The following is a 6,776-nucleotide window of genomic DNA, read 5'->3' as shown; positions in this document are numbered from 1 at the left end:
TGCTGACTTATGCCAATTCAGTGGGGCCTTGGGGTTTCTGCTGGATACAGCTACTGCTACTGATTTGTATATGGTATTTGCTATTGGACTGGACTGTTAATATCCTGACAGTGGAGATTGGAATCGCCCCAAAGGACTACTTCTAAACAGGTCCACAACCCCCTTTTCCTATTAACCTTCTTTCTCTGCTACCTCTGGTCAGTGGCCTAGAAGGGAGGTTGAAGTGTTTAAGAGCCCTAAATAAAGTAGGTTTAGAGAAAAATCTGAGCTATAGCTATGCTTCTTTGCCATGACGATAATGGATTGAACCTCCGAAACTGTAAGCCAGCCCCGATGAAATATTCTTTTTTATAAGAGTGTCTTATAATGTGTCATGGTTTTTTTCTTTATAGCAACGAAACCCTAACTAAGACAGGAGAGGTTGAGTATATTTTCTTTTGTTTATCATACTTATCTATTTGCTTTTATATATGTATTTTTGAAGCAAGGTCTCTCTAGCTGGCTCAGGCTGGCCTTGAGCTCACAGCTTACCTCAGCATCTTAAATACTAGATTGCAGGCACACACAGCCGAATCTAGCTCTATTCTATTTTTGATTGTTTATATTTTTACTAGTAAGCTGCACAGCTTCTGTGCGTGTTCTGCAATACATAATACCATGTCCATTATATATGAAGAACAAACATGTTTTCTATTCTCTTGTGTTGGGGATTGAACCTAGGGTCTTGTTTGTGCTAAGCATAGATTCAACTACAGACACACCTAAGCCTTTGTAAATGCTTGGGAGAGACTCTACCACTAAGTTACACCCACAGCACTGAATTATTTTAATATCATCAAACCCAGTATCTTCCTTTTGGACTGTATTTTGGTTTTACATTTGAGAATCTTTCCCTATTTTGATTATAAAGTAGGCTGTGTTTTTGCCCCAGAGTCTCACTTGTGCCTCTAACCTTTAGGGAAGGAGGCGTGATCTGGAAGTGTGGCCTCTTGGCTTGAGTTGTTCCCCTGGCTGTGGTGCTATTTTGTACAGATGCCAATGCTCTCCATACGTTGGGCTGTTTTAGGATCATTTCTCTGTCTTTAGCTGCATTATTTGTATTTAGTTTTATAACCATCTTTCTTAAAGGATAGCTCTACCCTTTTTTCTTTTCTCTTTTCTTTCTTTCTTTTTTTCTTACCCTTAATACTTAAAAATTTTAAGCCAAGGGTGGTAGCTCATACCTGTAATCCTAGTACTTGGGAAGCAGATGCAGGAGGATTCCTGTGAGTTTCAGATTAGCCTGGGTTTTATCGTGAGACTAACTCAAAAACAAAACAACAACAAAACACACCACTGCCTAGTGCTAATAACGATAGTAAAATTTACAATGGCTGCCTATTCTTTGCTCTTTACTATTACACTTGAAGATCACCTTGTCACATTATGTGAAATGTTCCTTTAGGATTCTGATTAGAAGAACATTGAATTTATAGAATGATTTGGGGAGAACCATCATTTTTATGCACTGAGTCTTTTTTACTGAGCAGGGTGTATATTACACAGCTCTTCTTTATGTCCTTTATTAAGGTTTTATATCTCTCCTTTGTATATCTTTTTGTTAGATTTATTCTTAAATGGCTTAGATGTATTTTTGCTGTTGCAATACATCTTTAAAAGAATTGCTTTGCTTAATTGATTGTCCGTAGTGTTCGGTGATGAATTTGTGCATGGCCAAGTGTGTCTGTACATATTGATTAAAATAATATCATTCTGGGCCCATTAATGATTTTCCTTCTTTTCTTTAGCAGTTTATGATTTGATTTTTTTTTAGAATGCTATTCATTTTGCTTAATTTTCAATGTTATTGGTATAAAGTCTTCAGTATGTCTTCCCTTCCCTGAGCATGATACCTCTCCCCCATCTGGGTGACACAATTCCTTTAGTAAGAAATCTGTAGGGGCTGGCAAGATGGCTCAGTGGTTAAGAGCACCGACGGCTCTACTTCTGAAGGTCATGAGTTCAAATCTCAGCATCCATATGGTGGCTTACAACCATCCATAATGAGATCTGATGCCCTCTTCTGGGGTGTCTGAAGACAGCTACAGTGTACTTACATAAAATAAATAAGTAAATCTTTAAAAGAAAAAAGAAAACAAAAACAAAGCTGGGCAGGGTAGCACATGGGAGGCAGAGGCAGGTGGATTTCCAGCCTGGTCTACAGAGTGAGTGTCAGGACAGGCAGAGCTACACAGAGAAACCCTGCCTCGAAAAGAAAAGAAAAAAAAAAAAAGAAAGAAAAAGAAAAGAAAAGAAATCTGTCACTTGTATTGGCCTTTAAATAAATTGACATTTGTTTCTTTGAGTTTTGGGTAGTTACTTCATTTTCTACCTCATTAACTTTTAACTTTTTTTGGATATTTTTATTCTGATTTTGTTTTGTATCCTCAGGTTATTAGCTCAGTGAGTTTGTTTTTTTGTTTTTGTTCTTGTTTTTTGTTTTGTGTTGTTCTACGGTTTATTACTGAACAAACCAATTAGCTCACGTAGAACAGATAATAGCAAATCAGACCTCCAATTTAAACCTGAGCCAGTCTCTAGAGGTTAATGCTCAGCACTATCTGGTAGGATAGATGACTTCGATTCAGCATAAAGCTTCAGTCACACCATGGTGTAACTCCTTACAGACCCAAACTTCTTCTTCCACACTGTCTTCTCGTGAAGTTGTACCTCATTTTGTTACCAGTTTTCATCTGAATCCAATGGAGGATAGGATGGTATGGTTTTGTTTCTTGGCCAGGAACCACCTGATTCTGAAAGACTTGAGAGAAGTCAGATGAGAACCAAGTCAGACCTACCAATTAGGAGACGTAGCTGGGAGGCTTGGAACTTAGCCGCTAAGTGACTTTTCAAGAGTTTTTTTGTTTTCCAAACATTTACTGGACTCTGCATTTCTTTATAAGTACAACTTTAGCACTTTTTTTGCAGTATATTTAATCATACTGTGAACCCCGAGATTGTGTTGTTTATTGGGAAAACTCTGTTGCTAGTTGTGGTATGGCTCAGCCTTAGCACACACCTTTAATCCCTCTGGCTGGAATACAGACACGTCCTTAGTACACACCCTTTAATGAATGGAGGTAAAGTTAGTTTGTAGTAGGAAGCACTCATGTTTAAAAGTGATATCTAATTGAGTAGCAGACAAAGTGACGAACCAAAGAGAAAGATTTGACAGAATAGGATACTCCCAACTCTCAAGAGAAGAGAGAGGAAAGGGAAGCTACTTAAGATAGCAGGAGAGAGAGGGAGGGAGGGAGAGGGAGAGAGAGGGATAGAGAGAGAGAGAGAGAGAGAGAGAGAGAGAGAGAGAGAGAGAGAAGTTATAGAGAGACAGGTTACAAAGAGAGAGCAAACTAGACACAGGTGAAGACAGAATGAGACAGAGAATGAGAAGGACCCAGAGATTAGAACAGATTGTTTTAAGAATTAGTTTGAGTCCAAGCAGAGCAATTCAGTTGAGACCAAGAGAGATGCCAGGTTGAATTAGTCATCTCGAAGTGGAGTTTGAAACAGAACAACTAAGTTGAATCAGCCAGCCAGAGCTCAGAAAGAACAAGAAAGGGTGAACTTATGTAGAAATAAGTCTCAGAGGCTGAAAATATATCTAGGGCTAGATAAGATTGTAGGGAGGGTAGATCTAGGTTAGCAGATTGAGACAGTAAGCTTCAGAGATGATAGTTAGAAGAACAAAAGTTACATTTACACACTATCTTATAAATATTGGTACATTCACATTCAGTTTTGAGCTCTCACTTTCATCAGAATATTATCTTTAGCCAACAAAGTATTTAAAAATTTAATTTTTTCTAAGATTTTTAAAGGATAATATTTCATTATATTTTTGGGTGTGTGGGAGTGGTGTGCAGGTGTGTGGTATATACATGCCTTTTACCCACTGAGCCAGATCCCCAGCCCCTCATCCTTCATTTTAAACTTTGTTACATTGTAGTCAGGCTACATAGTGAGTAGCTAGATTCTTGGAGATGTTGAGACTTGCCTGAGTCTTAAGTGTGTCTTAACAGTGGCATCACGGCTTTTAGACTGTTTTGACTTATTAACTATTCAGAAGAGTGTGCCAAGATCTTCCACTATGGCTGTAGATTTGTTTATTTCTTTTTTGTAACATGTCCAGATTTTACAGTACTGTAAATAAAAGGTATTTATGAGTCTGTTGTAGTGGTACAATTCTAGCACTCAGTTTGAGGCTATCTTGGTCTGCATAGCAAGTTCTAGGTGTGTGTGTGTGTGTGTGTGTGTGTGTGTGTGTGTGTGTGTGTATGTGTGTGTGTGTATATTCCTAAATAAGTAATACTTTTTTTTTCACTGAATCTGGATCTCACCAACTTCACTATATTAACTGGGCAATGAGCCCCAATACTTCTCTGTCTCCATCTTTCCAGTTACAGGGTTAAAGACATGCACCAATGTACCTGTTTTATTTATTTAACTTTAAGCATCTTATATATGATTACAATATTTGCATCATCTCCCCTACCCCAGCTTCTTTCATGACTCACTCATTCTCTCTTATTCTTTAAAAATTGCTATATATATATTTCTACACACACACACACACACACACACATACACACACACACACATACACACAAACACACACACACACATACACACAAACACACACGTCTTAGTTTGTGTTTTATTGCTGTGGAGAGACACCATGACCATGACAACTCTTATAAAGAAAACATTTAATTGGGGCTGGCTTACAGTTTCAGAAGTTCAGCCCATTATCATGACGGTGGGAAGCATGGTACGTGCAGGCAGAAATGGTGCTGGAAGAGCCAAGAGTTCTACATTTTGATCCAAAGGCAGCACCAGGAGACTGTCTTCTGAAAGGAGCCAGGAGGAGGTTCTCTTCTTCACTGGGCGCATGAGGCCTCAAAACCTGCCTACATAGTGGCATACTTCCTCTGACATTGCCACACCTTCTAATAGTGCCACTTCTCATGGGCCAAGCATATTAAAACCACCACAACGAACATGCATACATGTATAAATAGAGCCTGTTGAGTCCTAAAAGGTCCCACCTGTAGATGAAAGGTTATTCAATGCTGAGTCACACCCAAACAAACTTAGGCAAACCCTTTACTGACTGAACTATTCCCTAGCCCCTATCCTACCTTGTATATCACTTTTAGCATCAAAAGAACTTGGTTAAAGCCGTCTCTCATGTTTGCTCCCTATTCCTTTCCCAAACATCTCTGCTTTACCCCAGGTGCTAATACAGCTGCCTTAGGAGCAGTACTGGCCAGAGACGTGTGAGGGGTGAGAACCTCACAAAGAAAGGCTAGTGGATACATTTAAAATGCATACATTGTTGAAACAGACACATGAGAGGATGCTTTGCCTAGAACAGACACGTGGTGTTTTTCTGGAAGCTGCCTGGAGAAAGGGCATGCGATGTTTTGCTGATGTGGACCCTTGAGAGGACACGTGATGTTTGGAAAGGGTATTAAGTATAACCTGACAGACAGTGGACAAGCTCTTGCACTGGTTCACTTTGTCACTCTTTGTGGTCTTTGTTGGGCTTTGCTGGGGGCTGGTCTTTGCTGAGGACGCTCTGGCATTTGTTCACCTTGCTTTCTTCGCTGATCCTCACCTGCAGTGACTTCATAGAGAGAAATGCACCAAAGGACTTCTGGTGGTGTTCCAGCTGCTGCTGCTGCTTCCGAGGACTCATGCCAATTGGCAGGGCCTGGTGGGGTCTTCTGGATTGAGCCACTGCTACTGATTTGTGTTGGTGATTTGCTAGTAGACTGGACTGCTGACAACAAAGACTGAAACACCCCAAAGAACTACTTCCCCTTGTCCTATTAGCCATCTTCCCCCCCCTACCTTTTGATACTGGGCTATAAGGGAGTTGAAGCATTTAGGAACCCTTATTAAAGTAGGCTTTGAATAATCTAAGCCTATACATACCCTGTCTTAAAGTTAATTTTAGCATATTACTTAGTTAGAATATAAAATGTCTATCAACTAGGTAAAGGCTGGTCTTTCCTAAACTATATTTCATTGAGTATCATTTCACATAATGTAAATAGGTGCTTGAGTGAAAACAATTTTTGAAAAGGGCCTCCTTCCAAAATACATTTTACTACCTTGAAGGCTTTGGGAAGTCTGTAGTAAAAACCTGTTGAGTTGTAGTTCCTGACATTTGTTGGCTATAAACACTCTTCCAAATTAACATCTCAACATAGGATTAAAAAATAGGTCAATTGAGGGTACAAGTTTCATGTAGTAAAGAATATTTTCTCAAATACAGAATATCAGCTCTCTACTGTGAAACAGAATTAATAAAAACATTAAACAACTTGAAGTGCAGAGTCAGAAACATCTTTAAATGCTGTCAAGAACTCATAAAACTATACATTATATCATGTGTCAATATTGCAAAATGCTACATGATACATTAAAACTATCAGATTATACTCATTACCCTATAATCTTCTACTTATATGTTTATATGTTTTTGCATTGTATCTGCAAAATGACTCCTGTCATAAATATTATGCATGAGTTATAGAAATAGACATACTATAGCTGGAACAATAAAGGATTCTGTGAGACAAGAAAGTAATAGCTTTGGATAATGACATTACCGGGATGAGAGACTGATTAAAAATTTTAACAGCTCTGAACTTTGGAATGAAGGGCAGTGAGAATGTCATTTTCACCCAGGACCTAATCTTAGAAAGAAAGGAGCTGACATTTATTTC

General features: G+C 38.8%; 1 long non-coding RNA gene across 2 annotated transcripts in view; it reads left to right on the top strand.

Moving 5' to 3' along the window:
• 6430710C18Rik (RIKEN cDNA 6430710C18 gene) overlaps positions 1–6,776 on the top strand; it is a 67,872-nt gene that overhangs the window by 5,884 nt on the left and 55,212 nt on the right. The window lies entirely within an intron of this gene.

This window comes from Mus musculus, chromosome 2 (assembly GCF_000001635.26).
Source record: "Mus musculus strain C57BL/6J chromosome 2, GRCm38.p6 C57BL/6J".
Classification (NCBI taxonomy): Eukaryota; Metazoa; Chordata; class Mammalia; order Rodentia; family Muridae; genus Mus; species Mus musculus.
Note: the sequence above shows the minus strand (reverse complement) of the source record. Positions and strands in the feature narration are given on the sequence as shown.